Source organism: Gossypium raimondii, chromosome 6 (assembly GCF_025698545.1).
Source record: "Gossypium raimondii isolate GPD5lz chromosome 6, ASM2569854v1, whole genome shotgun sequence".
In the NCBI taxonomy this organism is placed as follows: Eukaryota; Viridiplantae; Streptophyta; class Magnoliopsida; order Malvales; family Malvaceae; genus Gossypium; species Gossypium raimondii.
This window is the reverse complement of record NC_068570.1, coordinates 60,360,483-60,378,196: the sequence shown is the minus strand read 5'-3', so window position 1 is coordinate 60,378,196 and position 17,714 is coordinate 60,360,483. Positions and strand designations below refer to the sequence as shown.

Here is a 17,714-nt window from a genome sequence, read left to right as displayed (position 1 = left end):
CCGATGACTGAGGTCCGACATTAGTTGCAGATACTCGATAGCTTGTGTAGGCAGCATCGTGTAGCTTACATTCAACCAACGACTTGTTTGAGTAGACTCATTTTACAGTTCATGTCAACTACGACTATATGTTTATCACACTTTGTGTGAGCTTTCCCGTATATTTGATATTATTCTAAGTGGTTCAACAGGTCTAAAAAGGGAAAGAATGGTAAGTATTCAAATCACTTATGTCATGAATTTATGCCAATGAATGAAAAGGTAATGTTCAATGAAAGTATGTTTACGCTCATGAAATTGAAGATTTCAAATAATGTTGTTCATGTATATGACTTACCTTATGTTATTTCAAGTGATTTATGAGTTGATACTATAACATGAGTTGTGGATGATAATTAGGCTTGTGCCAAGTTTATGATTGGATTATATCATGCTTAGTCTTAATGAAATACATTGAAACGATAAGTGTTTAAGTGGTAATATGCTTATGTAAATGAAAAAGGGGTATAAATTAAAGCATGTAATTTCTTATGAAATGGTTTATCATAAACCCTAAACCATGTAAAATTCAACAAGATAAACTATAATACCAAAAAAATGGGTGAGACGAGAAATTTGGCCTAGAAAATTTTAGTTGAAAAAGAGAAGCTGTACCAACAAGGTAAATGATGACAAAATAAGTAGAAAATTATCATGAGTTAAAAATTTCCTTTCTAAAATCAATTAAAGAAATATATATTAAAATGTTCAGAAAATAGAATGTTGGCAGATGGCACAGCATGCTATCATTCTTCAGGGTGATACCAAAAAGAAGAAAAAAAGGTACCTAGGTAGCATAAGATAACGGTACGATCGTCACTGTAATGGCCCTAGACAATGAAACCCAGATAACTAAGACTGTTGGGAGATAAACAGTAATTTAATATCTTCCTTAACAACTGAACCTTGGCCTGGTGAAGAAGGGATTCACCAGAAATATGCCAATGGAAGCATAAAATCTAAGACTTGAACACAGGTGCCAACAACATAATAAAGCCTAGAGGCCTCCTTCAAGACCTAAAGAAGGATGACAGGTTTTTACTACTTATATACTAAAAATAAATGCCTCTTATTCCCTAAAGCATAGGCAAATAATAGGTTCTTGAGCATTATTTGACATTCAAGTGGTTAACCATCAAGTAAGCAGAACAGAAGATAAAAGTCATTTGATCATTTCAATATCCCAATGATCTAATTTCCACCCTGATCACCAGCTAGCATCTGTGAAATTTCAAATTTCCATTATGCTTCTTTAAAATTTGATCACTGGAACAAAAGCAAAAAAAATTCTTAATAAATTCTTAGCTCTTTTACTTTGTTTTTCATTTTTTTATAGAGCCATCTGAATGGCAGAAATGATGATAAGTAATCGAACTTGGAATTTGTACATTAAAATCGAAAATATAAGGGAAGAAGAGGGTAAAATTTCTACAACATGACAACAGAACAATTGTATTACATTATTGCAAAAAACAGTACATGTGATGGTATTACAGCCAGCACAAGCGTGCTACAACCTAACCTGAAGACGACTTTGGACTAGAAGTATCGACAGAAAAACTAGTTGTAGAAGTTGAGGAATTATGGACAGCTCTTGTGTGGCTGATGCTTGGTTTAGTGAACCAAGTTGTTTACAGAAATTGTTTGTGAGGCCCCACATGGTTGCATATTAGCCTAATGTTTTGTCTCCCTCTCATCCATCTCAGCACGATCTTCATGTGCCTCTTACTTGTAAGTGCTCTCAGTCCAACCTCCTGAACTCATAAACACATTTCTACTCCATTATGTCGAGCACAGGCAAGTAAAGCATGAAAAAAACAATATCGTATGGAATTCAAGATCCTAAAATTATGCAACAATAAAACTGCACTGCCCTTAATTCACTCTTGGGCTTGACTTAATTAGATGTGGAAACAACAAATATAGATACACAATGAATACAGATTATAGTCTACTAAACAACTGACCTTGACTCGTTCCCAAGTATCACCGATGGTGAGGGGCCCATGCTCCTTGAGAATGTCAAAGGTGACTCTGCTTATGGTCTGCGTTTGCTCTGGCGACGTTTTCAACTCGATTGGCTTCATTTTCGGCTTGGGTTTCGTTGAAAAGTACCGAATCATACTCCCAAACATCTTGCTTTTAATTTCATTTTATATTAATTGTATAATATTAATTAAATAATATTATAATTGCTATATATATCATGTCAATTTGCTTTTAATTCTAAAATATTTAACCCTCAACATTTATACACTATGACAACATTGAAAAAGGAAAATCAAACAGCACTTGTATAAGGTAATAATTATCAAACGATTGACCAAAGACAATCTTTAAATCCTGTAAGCTAACCCAAAACAGAAAAATCAAAAGAAAAAAAATTTATTCAGAACCAGCATGCATCAAATTAACTAAGACAATAAATGAACAAGAAATTGGTTATGACATCATTAGAGAATATATCCAACACATCTTTTTATCAGTCTCATAAACCATCAACCAATAAGCAAATTAAAATTCTGTTAATCAGTCTCATAGAACCTATTTACTTAAAAGATTACAACTCAATTTCCCTTCATGTAAGGCTAGGTAACACAGATGAATATAATTCTATCTTTAACCAAAATCAGAGTACTTTCACCACATGGATATATCAATAATCACACAAAACTTCCCATTCAGCTGATATACAGAGATACCATGGGTCTACCTAAAACTTCCAATCAAAATCCATTTGCAAATCATACCCAACAGAACACAAACAAGCCCAAGTATTTTAAAGAAAATATACCCAACCCTTACTGACTAATGCAAGCACCCAGCAGTATGAAAAAGAAAATATATATGCATACACGAATCATGACAATCTCCACCGTATATAATCATGAAACCCAAATCGACAAAAACCTCTGCAATTAGCAAATCGGTTGAAATTCTCCAATTCTTATCAATATCAACAAGCATCCCAATTAGATTATTACTATTTTTTAAAACTAAAGTACAGACTTTTTGAGAAAACTAAGAAACAGAATGTCACAACTCACAATGAATTAAAAAGACATTTTATTACCATCCAGAAAAACTACCAAATAAACTCTACATGCGTCACAACTCCCGCTGGGTTCCTAGAACCAAAATCAAGCCAACACAGTGGCAGTAAGGAAGTTACATACGGATGCTTTTTGTTTAGGCAATTAGTATTTTGCTAAGCAAAGATTTAAAAGAAATAGAAAATAACACAAAAGCTATAATATTAAACAGAGGGAAACAAACAATCCAAAAATAAAGAACAACATATAGTATACGATAAACAAACAAAAATGAAGAACAAGACCGACATCTATAGATCTGAAAGACGAAACGAAACAGAGATTTCGAAAGCTGAAACTAAAAAAGAAATTGATACCTGAAATGAGTCTTCGTTTAAGCAGCAAATTTCAAAAATCACAAAAACCAGAAACGCCAGAGAAAACATAGGGTTTCTCTCTCACGAAAACTCTCTTCCTACTATAGCGTGTGTTTTTTTGGCCTGTGGATACCCAAGGCTAAAATAGAATGACAGGAAAACGTTGAAAAGAGACCTAGGGTGAGAGAGAATCGCCGAAGAAACGATAAATAATGGATTGGATAGATATATTTGAGGATTTAAGTTTCGAATGATGGGAAGGAAGCTGGCCTGATCGGAGGTAAGACGCTGGAAAATGTGTGGAAGCAGCGGCAGCGGTTTGTTAGAAAGGACAATAAAGGAGGAAGAGAGAAAAAGAAAATTAGTAGAAGAAAGGGGAAAAGGGAAGAGAAGAAAGGGAGAACCGAACGTGAGAGAGATGAAGGAAGAAAGAGTTTTTATTATTTATTTTAAAAATGGTTTGAATTTTATTTCATTTTGTAAAAAATATCGTACTTGGGAAAAGTTATATTCAATCTTTATGGATTGAAGATACAATCTTTTCTTAAATAGTATTTAGACCCAGAAAAATTTAGGCCTGTTTTTCCAGGCTTTTGTTTTGCTTTGGGCCCATTTCGTTTTGGAGTCGGTCTTTTAGTCCTGATGGTTCGTGTTTTTGAATTTTAATAATAGCCCAGTATTTTCCTTCAAAAAATAACCTTAAACCAACGCCGGGATATCCTTGGAATGGGATATACCCGGCCGGGATATCCCTCTTTAGGATATCCCCAAACCGGGATATACAAGGAATGGGATATCCCTACGTGGAATAAGTGTGACAGGTAGTCCGGTCCTGCAGCATAAAAAATCTGAACCGGACACTAAAAGAACTAAACCGGACAGGGGAAATTCTGAATCGGGATGGGATATGAAGGGGATATCCCCAGAATAGCTTATTCCGAGACAGGATATGACAAGGATATTCGTGGATTGGAATAAGACAATCTTTAAATCCTATAAGCTAACCCAAAACAGAAAAATCAAAAGAACAAAAATTTATTCAGAACCAGCATGCATCGAGAAATCAACTAAGACAATAAATGAACAAGAAATTGGTTATGACATCATTAGAGAATATATCCAACACATCTTTTTACCAGTCTCGTAAAACCATCAACCAATAAGCAAATCAAAATTACGTTAATCAGTCTCATGGAACCTATTTACTTAAAAGATTACAACTAAATTTCCCTTCATGTAAGGCTAGGTAACACAGATGAATATAATTCTATCTTTAACCAAAATCAGAGCATTTTCACCACATGGATATGACAAGGATATTCGTGGATTGGAATAAGACAATCTTTAAATCCTATAAGCTAACCCAAAACAGAAAAATCAAAAGAACAAAAATTTATTCAGAACCAGCATGCATCGAGAAATCAACTAAGACAATAAATGAACAAGAAATTGGTTATGACATCATTAGAGAATATATCCAACACATCTTTTTACCAGTCTCGTAAAACCATCAACCAATAAGCAAATCAAAATTACGTTAATCAGTCTCATGGAACCTATTTACTTAAAAGATTACAACTAAATTTCCCTTCATGTAAGGCTAGGTAACACAGATGAATATAATTCTATCTTTAACCAAAATCAGAGCATTTTCACCACATGGATATATCAATAATCACATAAAACTTCCCATTCAGAAGATATACAGAGATACCATGGGTCTACCTAAAACTTCCAATCAAAATCCATTTGCAAATCATACCCAACAGAACTCAAACAATCCCAATTATTTTAAAGAAAATATACCCAACACTTACTGACTAATGCAAACACCCAGCAGTATGAAAAAGAAAACATATATGCATATACGAATCATGACAATCTCCACCGTATATAATCATGAAACCCAAATCGACAAAAACCTTTGCAATTAGCAAATCGGTTGAAATTCTCCAATTCCTATCAATATCAACAAGCATCCCAATTAGATTATTATAATTTTTTTAAAACTAAAGTACAAACTTTTTGAGAAAACTAAGAAACAGAATGTCACAACTCACAACGAATTAAAAAGACATTTTATTACCATCCAGAAAAACTACCAAATAAACTCTACGTGCGTCACAACTCCCACCGGGTTCCTAGAACCAAAATCAAGCCAACACAACACCCATCGGGTTCCTAGAACCAAAATCAAGCCAACACAGATGCAGTAAACAATTTACATGCGGATGCTTTTTGTTTAGGCAATTAGTATTTTGCTAAGCAACGATTTAAAAGAAACAGAAAATAACACAAAAGTTATAATATTAAACAGAGGGGAACAAACAATCCAAAAATAAAGAACAACATATAGTTTACGATAAACAAACAAAAATGAAGAACAAGACCGACATTTATAGATCTGAAAGACGGAACGAAATAGAGATTTCTAAAGCTGAAAACCAAAAACCCTAAGAAAAACCCACTGAAATACAAGTAAAAAAGCATGGAGCTGAAACTAAAAAAGAAATTGATACCTGAAATGAGTTTCCGTTTAAGCAGCGAAATTCAAAAATCATAAAAACCAGAAACGCCAGAGAAAACTTAGGGTTTCTCTCACGAAAACTCTCTTCCTACTATAGCGTGTGTGTTTTTGGCCTGTGGATACCCAAAGCTAAAAAAGAATGACAGGAAAACGTTGAAAAGAGACCGAGAGTGAGAGAGAATCACCGAAGAAATGGGGAGCAACGGATTGGATAGATATATTTGAGGATTTAAATTTCGAATGATGGGAAGGAAGCTCGCCTGATCGGAGGTAAGACGCTGGAAAGTGTGTGGAGGCAGCGGCAGCGGTTTGTTAGAAAGGACAATAAAGAAGGAGGAGAGAAAAAGAAAATTAGTAGAAAAAAGGGGGAAAGGGAAGAGAACAAAGGGAGAACCGAAGGTGAGAGAGATGAATGAAGAAAGAGTTTTTATATTATTTATTTTGAAAACGGTTTGAATTTTATTTTAATTTTGTGAAAAAATATCGGACTGGAGATTAAAATAACCAATGTACATATAAATGAATAAAACCGAACGCAAGAGAACGAAATAATAATAAAAAGAGCCCATCAGACTAATTAAATGAAGGCCCAAAACTAGTCCAATACATGGGATATAACCTAAGCTCAATAACTAAGTAATCGAAAATTTAAGCGGTCTACAGCCCCAAACACTAAAACAAAAGCCCAAAAATGCCAGCCCAACTATAAACTTTAAACCCTAAACTTAAGCCCAAGTCCCAAGCCCAAACCCATAGACCCCAAACTCAAATTTTCCTGAAATAGGATATACCAAAACCGGAGTACTTCAATAGGGTATCTCCTCTATTTCAGCTTCCGGAAATTGCTGTATTACGGCTCCACCCAATTCCAGAATCAGAGGTTAGAGCAGTGCTTCTACCGTTCTACGTCTTCTACCTTTGAATTTCAAAGGTATGTTAACTTTTATTTCTTTCCTTACACTGTATTTCTTTACACTGTATTTCTTCCTCCTTACACTGATCCATCAATTTTCTTCATCTCATCTTCCAATCTTTGAAGATAATCCGTAATCTTGGATAACCTTTGAAACCCATTTTTGATCTTCGAAACTTCTTTCAGAAACTCAGATATAGTTTTCGGTACATAAACCAAACTCAAATCCAAGCTTTGAGGACCAAATCCAAACTCAAATCGTCGATTACCAAACTCCTTTCTTCTGCTCTACCAGGCGTTTCATTTATTTATTTTTTCAATTTTATTTTCAGGGTTTGGACATACATGGTCGAATCTATATAAACGAACAAGCGATTAACGCACAGGTACTTTGTCAGTCGCCCCTTGCGTTTTTTATTAATTAATAATTGAACAAATAGTTACATTCCATTATTCAAGGCGATTTGAGCATTCTCATTACTGTCATATTCTACCACTCCATAATTTGGTGATGAATCGACATTGTTTTTCTGCTCATTTGATTTTTCATGCTCGACTAAACAAAAGGGTGTTTTTTTATCCCTTTTATTTGCTAACGAAAATGAAATATTAGGTTGCAAATGCTAGTGCTTGCTTCATTTTTGACCTTGTACAGTTATTTTCAAATTTAAACTACAGAAATTTTAGTAATTGAAAATGCATATAGTTCTCATATGCTTTTCCATGTATGTACAGGCATATTTTTCCTATCTTCGCATATGAATGACTTTAATTAAATAATTCCCTGTGAAACTCTACAATAATTAGTTTAATCGATCTGTCCTTGGGATAAGTAGTAGTCTTCCTGTCCATATATAACTGTTTTTAGTTAGTATCTTTCTTGCCTTGTTTTTAGTTAGAGTGTTTGTGTTTGTGAGATAGAAACTAACAAATTGAGCCCACTTTCCTTTTTAAGCCATTGGTTAATGACTTCGGTTTATATCATATTAGTTTGCATGAATTTGATTCTTTGAATAACCTTCTTGTGGTGCCTTGGGTTTAATTCAAAATTTTCCGAATTATTAATAGTTGATGTGGAAATTTGATTAGGACAATGTGAAAAAGTTATGCTCTAATTTTCTGAACTGTCAAGATATAGGTATGTTAGGGAAAGCCCACTCTCTGTTTACTGGTAAGTTTAATCTTGAGTGTTATATGAGGTTAATATCTTTAATCTACAGTTTATATATATTTAAGGTCAGGGAATAGCTGTTTCCAATTACTTGAACACTTGGCTGTTTTCATTTAATCTACAGTTAATATATATTTAAGGCCATTTTCCTTATACAAGTGTTGTTTGATTTTCTTTTTTAAAGGAAAAATACAGTTTGTATGGCGTTGTTGTGTGTTTTCAAATAGAATAGAACGTAAGAGACTTTGGGATCAATTAACATCAATTTTAACTAGAAGAACATTGTCATACTTGGAGTGAAAATTCTTGCATTTTATCTGGTGCTAAGGTGGTGCATATTAATCTTTGGTTTTCTTTTCACACTGCTAGGTGCTTTCACTCATCAGTAAGGATCGGGTTAGGTTTTCTTTAAAATAGTTGAGTGGAGGTCATCGACGAACTTAGTTGGAACTGTTTGTGTGCTGTTGCTTATATGATTTGGAATTGGATTTTGATTGAAATATTCGGGTAATATCTAAATGCTTGGCCTGGATGGAATTAGGGATGCAATTTAACTGAAAATGTTGTTTTATATTACAAAGTAGTTACAAGTGTTTATTGTGTTGCATTAGAAGATGTTAACTAGGTGTTGTTTTCTTTCTTATGAAGAACGCAGTATATTTGCCTTTTTTGATCTTACGATGAGAGTTTTCTTTCAAAGTTTCATATTTGAATCGTATTACTGATTTATTTTTCAAAAAATCCAAATTACTCTTCTTTCGCTTTGGTATTGTTAATTATGTAGAAAACGAAGGTTTCTCTTTTGTGGACGTCGGCCATTCATATCAACCCAAGGTATCTCTCTACAATCTCATGGTTTTGTTTGCAGTAACATTGATGCGTTTGTTTTATTTGATTGTTGTTTTCTAAATTGTTAAAATTAAAGTAAATTTTCTTTGGATCGAATTTAATTTTCAATGGGCCTATGTGGCTATTGGTTTTTTGTGACTTGTGATAGTTGACCTCTTTTTTTTTTTTGGCTGTTATAATGGTCATGGTTTTCGGGTTTCTGTTTAGTTCCTGTGGCATTGTTTATTCTCTCCTCATTTTCCTTTTTTTCTAACATTTCTTTCCCTTTTATTCTCTCCTTTATTATGCCTGTCTCATTTCAAATTTTACCTCTTATATTTTTTATGCCCGGAAGAATTCAAAGACACTATATTGTGATTCTCTCTACCGTTTCTGTTTTTGGGATTTTTGGACTCCCTTGGTTCATCAGGTATTTTACCTCTTTTCTCCAACATTGTCTTTTCCGTTCACCCTTTTAAGAACTATGCTTTTGCACTTGTATTTTTTGGTTTATTTTATGGCTTTTGGTTTTCAGTTTTAGAAATCAACAATAAAAAAAGTTTGTCAATTACTTAATGGGAAGCAAAAAATCTGAAATTGTATTGGTCTTTTCAATTTTTTCATAAATATTACAATAAATTAAACTAACCAGTTGGCAATAAATGACTAGCTTATTCCCATATTCTGTCCTATTTTTCCTTTATTTCTAACGTTCCTTTCTCCTTTTTTAGCTACTCTTTTTCCCTTTTTTACAAATATTTTCCTTCTCTCTTGTTTTTTCTTCTCTCAGCCTTTTCAAGGCGAAAAAAAGCTTTTTAAGGTTTTTCATTCTATCAAAATTTCACATTATATTATTTTCTCTACTCGAATATTAGGTCTCTATATATTTTAAAATAAAAAATTCAAAATAATTATTGAGTAATAGTTTAAAACTGTTAATTTTGAGAGAAATTTAATTGAATAATATTATATTAATTTAAATTATGACAATTAGTTGGATTTATGTCAACTTAATTTTTTTATCATCATCACGAAGGTGACATTAGTTCATATGAGCACAGACGAATGGTGTTAAATATTCTTTTTGTTTAGTGGGTTTTAGAGGTATGTGAATGAATATTTAAATAAAAATTAAATTTTTAAATTTTTAGAAATAGAATTAAATTGGAAAATTTTGTAAAGTTGAGAGTTAAATTATTGAATTTAGAATTTAAACTAAAATGATAAATTTTGTAAACATTAAAGGATAAATTTGTTGAATTTTTAGATTTAGGATTAAATTGATAGAATCTATAAATATTATAGAGCTAAAATTTTTATTAGGCAAAAAAAAAGACACAATTTAGCTTTCTGATCATTAATGGGAAATAATTAAAATATTTAATTGTAACAAATTGAATCATCAAATTAAGCCTATTCCTAATCCTTAAATTCCTAAAACGGAAACACCCTTAGATAGTCGGTCCCTCATCCACCTCCTAGACAGATCACCCTTCACCTTCGAGTCATCTTATCTCTCACCTCAACCGGTGCCATTCAGGCAGAACTCACTCTCTCCACTAGATTCTCAGTCGGCAGCCGCTACAACCCATCCCTCACAGCCTCTTTCCGTCGCTCAACTCAACCCTTGCAATCGACAATCGATTCAGACGGCTCGCAAGCAGCGGTGCAATCAGTGGTCGGTCATGCGGCTGCAAGCAAAGGTAATCAGTAGTCGATTCTTGTGACTTGCAAGCGGCAAGTTCGTCGCCGCCATCTCACACCCTGAGGTTTCTGCAAATTTATTAATAGGTTCATTTGAAATCTGTTGCTTGTTTAAATTTCATAATACAGATCGTTGAATATATTCTGCTGGAAAAATGCACCCTCCTCTGACTTTACACAGGCATCGTGGGATTTGTTTCGCTATCTGGGACGTGATATGACATGCCATGGTTGGTAGTAGGTGACTTTAATGAGATTGTATTCTCTTGTGAAAAGGAGTCATGTTCGATGGGAGCATCAGATGAAAGACTTTAGGTTAGCGCTTGCGGATTGTGATTTACATTATTTGGGTTTCTCTAAACAATGGTTCACTTGGGAGAGAGGCCATTTGTCAGGTACTAATATCAGGGATCGTTTAGACCGATATGTCACTAATGCTTCTTGAAGGGACCACTTTCCTAATTATTAGGTTCTCCATGCCCCCCATTCGATTTTTGATCATTGTCTACTTGTTTTCGCTCTTTACAATCCAATGTTTGGGAATTCCAGAAAATCCTTTGCTAATTTGTTTCGTTTTAAATCCCGATGGGTTTTTTAGCATACATGTGAAGATAAAATTTAGAAAGTTTGGACGACATGTAATGGGTTGGTCCCTTCTCGGCTTCAAGCTTTAGGCGTTGGTTTGTCTACATAGATTAAACTGTTAACTAGGCAACTAAATAGTTTTGTTCAAAGTGCAATAGATTCGTTAGTGTAGTTAAATTAAGAAGCACCTTCAAATGATGTTTTAGTGGAGATTACTAATATTAAGTTGGCTCTTAACTTGGAGGTTGATAATGAGGAGTTGTTCTGGTACTAGATGGCTTGGTTGAATTGGTTGAAACATGGTGACCGTAATACCGTATTCTTCCATAAATATGCCACTTTATAGAAAGCGTGTGAATACCGTTACTGGTTTGGTTGATAAGACTGACATTACTTTTATTACACTTAAGGCAATGTCTGGGGTGGTTAAACAGTATTTTGTTGATTTGTTCTCCTCTTCCAATCAAGGTGACTTATCTCATATATTAGGGGCAGAGGACTGACTTCTGTATCACCCCGCAAAAAGAATAAGGACTTGATGCCTGAGTTTACTATTCAAGAGGTTCAGTCAACCATAACAAGGATGCTTCCTCTGGAGGCTCCCAGAAAGGACGATTTTCAGAAGTATCGGCACATTTTGGACCTACATTACAGATTATTTTTTACGGGTGCTTCGGGGGAAAATTCCCTCTCTAAGATAAATAGTATGAATATTGTCCTCATTCACAAAGTTGCAAATCCAAAGCACATGTCACAATTTCGCCCGATTAGCCTTTGCATTATGATGTACGAGATTATTTCCACAGTGCTCATGAATCGATTTAAGAAGGTACCCTCATAACAATCATCCTAGTTGCCTAACCAACGTACCCTCATAGGTACTTCACATATATTATCAAAACAATCAAATAAAACACCATTTAAGCCAATTCTAAATTCATACCAATTTCAACCCAAATTTGCCTATCTTATGCATCAACTTAAACATTCTATATTAAACCTCAACTTAACACGTATAATCATGTATATAAGTAATCAATATCATCTTATAACATCATTTACATTCACTTCCCAAAAGGATAAGCATAAGACATCCTAGGTACATGCCGACACAAAAAGAAATATACATCATCACGTTTTGAGTTCGAGATTGTTGATGGATGCTTAATTGGCCATTTGACTTTAACCTAACCTATGCACGGAAAACAAACCGTACGCTGGGTATAAACTCAGTAGTATTTCTATAATCCGAATACTCAAAAATAAAATAATATAACATACAATAACTATAGTCATACAATTATTCCGGCATTGGGCATATCCCATTCTTAGCATTCTTGGGTATATCCCATTCTTAGCATATTCCGGCTTAGTTTAGGGTTTTTTTTTTTTTGAAGAAAAGTATCAAGCTATTATTAAAATACAAACATAAAATCAACTGGACTAAAAGACAGACCCAAAAACGAAACAGGGCCAAAGAAAAAAAAAGCCTGAAAAACCGAAAAAAAAGTGACAGACGCTTTTCATTTATTGTTTCCTTCATTATGTCTGAGTAAATTATCTCTTCATTTTATGCCTATTAGCCGTTTCTCTCTCTCTCATTCGTTCTCCCTCTTTTGTTTTCTTTTTCTTCCTCATTTCTTTTGCTTTCATAACAAATCCTCAAATATATCTCTTCAATCCATATCTCCTCCCATTTCTTTACCGATTCTCTCTCTCAGTCTCTTTTCAATTTTTTCCTCTCATTTTTTTAGCTTTGGGTAACCAAATGCCCAAACACACATACACGCTACGCTCTGTTTTTTGTGGTTTTTGAAATCCCCCTTCATCGGAGACTGATTTTGAGGTATGAATCTTGAACTTTGTCTTTGTCTGTCATTGCCTTTTCATTTCTATTTTGGTTTCAGATCAATGTTTTTTTTTTTACTTCTATTTCAGCGGGCTCATTTCTCTGCCGTTTCTTTGTTGCAATTTTTGTAACCCCTGCTTCATCAGAGACTGATTTCAGGTATGAATCTTCGCTTCAACGTTTGTCTTTTTGTTTTTTTTCATCTTTGTTTTGGAGTGTGGTGTGTCTAACTGTGTGGGTTTGGGGTGCTGTTGGTTCAGGTTTGTAGTCTTTAGTCTGACCAAAGTAAAGTCTCTTCTTTCCTTTCCCTTTTATCTCACTTAAGGTAATGCTTTAAACTTTTTTGCCTGTCTTTCTTTCTAATGTAACAGTCCAGATAGCCTACTGGTCTCGTGTACAAAAAACTGCTTTCTAGTCTGATGCCCTGCAAAAGAAAAATCTCTGATTGGCTAGATTATAAGTACTGTGAAACCAGTATCCCAATTGTTAAGTCAACCAAAAGGAAATCGGCACACATGAATGACTTTAATTAAATACTTCCCTGGGAAACTCTACAATAATTGGTTTAATCGATCGGTCTGAGGTCTGTGCTCTGTCCACAAAATCCTTTAATGAGATAGATCGGTCCCTGGAATATGTCGTACTCTTCCTGTCCACAAATGACTGTCTTTAATTAGTTCCTATCTTTCTTGCCCTGTAGCAGCAAGAAGTACACATTCATGGATTTCTGTAATTCAATATGGCCTTCCTTTCGATCTCTTTTGAAGGTGCAAAATCTATAATAAATAGAAGTTGAATCCGCTTATGGTATTGGAATTTTTGAAAACATTGGCTCAATCCGTCTACATTCATCTCTGTTTTTTTAAAAAAAAATGGATGTTTTCTTTCGGTCTCTGGTCTCCGGTCTTTCCATCCGTCCACGGCTATTTTATTGTTAATCCTGCTGTCGCCCTTTTCATTCCTGTTTTAGTTATATATGCTTCTTTTTACTTCTATTTTCAGTGTGTTTTTGTCATGGTTTTTTGTTTTCACCTTTAGAGAATAAAGTCATTAAGAAAAAACCTAAGGTTTTAAGTTTTTCTCAAACCCTCACAGTATTGTGTCCAATTCAAAAGGATAAAGATAGCAGTGGAAGGGTGCATGCATGGAGATATCGACAAGGTCTACGACACCATTAAATACATCAAAAACACTCGCAACATCAAAATCGACCCCCTCCTTTGTTGTGGTGATTTCCAGATTCTTTCCCTTACACTCTCACTTTCTCCCTTCAATTTGTTGTTTTTATACGAAAATTTTTCACTTTCCAAATACCCATTTTTTATATTAACTTAATTTTTTTTTTCTTTTGCAACTTAGGCAATCAGGAATGAAAAAGATATGGATAGCCTTAATGTGCCCCCAAAATATAAGGAGATGAAGTCATTCTGGAAATACTATTCAGGTCAGGAGGTTGCCCCCAGTTCCCACCATTTTTATCGGTGGAAATCATGAAGCTTCCTATTATTTATGGGAATTGTAAGTCACCCCCTTTCCTTCATATGTTCTAGCTTGGGGATTTTGATTCTTTTATGAAAAGGCCTTGAATTTTACCTTCTGCAATTGAAATGTGTGAACTTTAGGTATTATGGGGGATGGGCAGCATCTAATATATACTTCTTGGGGTTTGCTGGGGTTGTGAAGTTTGGCAATATCCGTATCGGTGGACTTTCCGGAATTTACAATGCACGTAATTATTGTTTAGGTTGGGTTTGAAGTTCTTTTACTTGTCTATTTTGTGTTTATTCCGGAGTTCTTTTAATGGTGATTGTTTATTTACTGCAAGCTAGTGTCAAATATGTTATATTGATTCTTATTTAGGGTGGGGAGTCGAACCTTTGAAACTGAAATGAATTAGCTTTTCCTTGAGCAGGACACCATGAAAGACCACCTTATAATGACAATACTATCAGATCTCATGTCCGGGAGTACGATGTTCACAAGCTCATGCACCTAGAGGAACCGATTGATATTTTCCTTTCACACGATTAGCCGCTCGGCATCACTGATTATGGGAACTGGCAACAACTTGTTCGCTACAAAAAACATTTCAAAGATGAGGTAATTATATTCGATTGGTGGAAATGCATATATGTGACAGAATGAAAATCTTCATACCAAGCATATTCAGTTTTCTTGTTGACTATTCCTTGTTGCTTGTTGGTTGAAACATATATCCTAGATCCAGCAATGAGCTCTTGGAAGCAAGCCTGCTGCTCAGCTGCTTGAGAAACTCAAACCATAATATTGGTTTTCAGCTCACTTGCACTGCAAATTCACTGCTCTTGTTGAACATGAAGAGGGTGGTCGAGTGACAAAATTTCTTGCACTCGATAAATGCCTTCCAGGGCGCAAGTTCTTGCAGGTATCTATCATATGTTCTGACCATTTCATTTAGGTTCTTTCTTTTGGGCTTTGCTGGAAGCTAATAAATGAATTCTGGCTTTTTTTGATCTTTTAGATTGTTGATATTGAATCTGATCCAGGACCTTATGAGGTTCAGTACGATGAAGAATGGCTGGCAATAACACGGAAGTTGAACTATGTCTTTCCTTTGACCTTCCGACGTGGAGACTTTGGGTGTGTGTATATATGACATTTTTGTTTTGACCATGCCACTCATCGCTCTCTCTCTCTTGGGTGGGGTGGACTAATGTTTTATTTGAAAATGTGCAATTTTCTATTTTTGCAAGTACTATTACTCTACAAGAACTAGTGAGCCGACAACTGCTGTTCTAATATGTCCAACATGCAAGATTGTCGTTAATGGGTTAAGAGCAGGATGGAAGACAGAGGAGCCAAACCTTGTAAATTTTCTCAAACAACTCCACCTCACAAACCCTCTGATTCAGTTTCAAACACTACTTTTTCTGGTAAATAATATGGTGATATTTTGATGCTTTTCCTTCTTTGAGGTGCTAAAAGTATTTCCATTAATGGTTCTATCTTTTGGATTTAAGAAACTCACCATATATGTTTGCATATTTATGCCACTTATCACTATCATGATTAAGCATCTCGATATTACTGTCACAGTCATTACAAAACACTATCCTTCATTTTTGGTCTTCTTTTAGCTCAATTAATTGTTGGTTAGCGAATGCATTCTTTTTTATTTAGATTTGCAACTAGATAATCATGACTTTTGCAATTTATTTTTGCTCGATTTCCTTTTTAATTATTAAAATTTTCTCACCTTGTGTAGGTTCTCCCCGTAATCCTCAGACTGTATCTTTCTTGGAATTGCTAGATCTTCCTTATGTTCTTGATAATGCATCGGACTCCAGGGATACTCCTGCTTCATTGCCTCAAAAGGGTGAAGAGTTTTCTATTTACCTCGTCCCACTCAGTTTTGATGCATTGTCCCTTTATACTGTACTTAGCTGCTTTTAGTTAATCTTCATTGTGATGCAGTCAAACCTAGAGTATACATGATTCTAGGAATACCTTATGCTTTTCGTGTTTAATATGGTGCTGATGCTCTCTCATATAGTTTAATGGGATAGATAATTGATCATTTGCTTTCAATCAAGGTAGAACATTGAATGTGCCTAATGTTTTGAGCTTTGTGCATATCATACGTAATGCTATAACTTTGCCTTATACACGTTGATTGAACTAAATCCATTAAATTTCTTAAGGTGACATCATTTTTCCTGTTGGTTCATTAGATGATTACAGCGAAGACATTCCCATTGAAGACAAGGATGATCTAGAAGATGCAGAACCGAATAATGAAAATCGGTCCTCATGAATGTGAATAATGTTTTCTATCAGCCAAGAGGTTTATTAGTGCAAAAAGATTGATGGCAATATCTTGCTATTCTGGTTCACAGATTTTTGTGGTCGGTTCGATAGTTTTATTGTCCAGTTCAGCTTTTTTACTTGTTTGAACCAGGCTACTTGTTGTACGTATTCCAGCCGGGGATATCCCATTCTAGGGATATCTCGGGCTGGGATATCCTACATTACAGTTACACCGGTTTGTGGCTATTTTGGTTCGGATCTATCTCGGTTTGTGTTTCACAGGCCTCAACTTTTTGTAAAATATCTATTCTTTTTATTTCAATTTATTATTACGGTTTTGTTTGATTTTCGTATTTGAAAAATTAATTATAAATCATTCTATTTATATTTTATTTTATGTGTTTATTTATAATTGATTATATGTTGGCTAATGTGTTTTTGTCCTACAATTACAAACACAATAGCAAATCTTGCTCGGTATCCTTGTTAGAATTGGTTTTGGTTCTGTGATGTTAGAAAACAAACATGCATGACAACATACTTTCTTTTGTAGTGGAGGCTATGGCTTGATTTTTATAATATATAAATAAAAAAATTCAACAAAAACTTTTCAAAATTAATTTTATGTGATGTTTACCATAATAAACATAATTTTACTAACAATAATATTAAAATGAAATAAAATTGAAAATTTTTGTATTTTATATTTTAAAATTTCCATGACAATTTAATTCATTTTAAGTTATAAAAATTCCATACTCTTTTAAAATTTTGGTGATTTTAATAATAATAATTTAAAGTTTGAAATATAATTTTAAAACCTATGATTCAGGGCCTAAAACATTAAAAATTGCCACAACTCATTCAAAATTTCTTGTTACATTCAAAGCTTAATTCTTTTGA

The 17,714-nt window shown here is 34.2% G+C and overlaps 1 long non-coding RNA gene and 1 pseudogene across 9 annotated transcripts; one reads left to right on the top strand and one right to left on the bottom strand.

The window, feature by feature from the left end:
- Positions 1–1,464: 1,464 nt before the first annotated feature.
- On the bottom strand, positions 1,465–6,432 carry LOC105772191 (uncharacterized). 9 transcript variants are annotated; one of them, XR_008197049.1, is made up of 5 exons: positions 5,968–6,154; positions 5,535–5,629; positions 3,449–5,407; positions 2,007–2,389; positions 1,465–1,793 (listed from the first exon to the last, which is right to left on the bottom strand). It is a non-coding gene; the product is annotated as an uncharacterized LOC105772191 (long non-coding RNA). The 9 variants fall into 9 exon arrangements; XR_008197046.1 differs by lacking the exons at positions 5,535–5,629; positions 5,968–6,154 and adding an exon at positions 6,161–6,432; XR_008197045.1 differs by having other exon boundaries at positions 3,449–5,629.
- A 346-nt stretch (positions 6,433–6,778) lies between these two features.
- Positions 6,779–17,156, top strand: LOC105772190 (lariat debranching enzyme-like; annotated as a pseudogene).
- Positions 17,157–17,714: the final 558 nt, after the last annotated feature.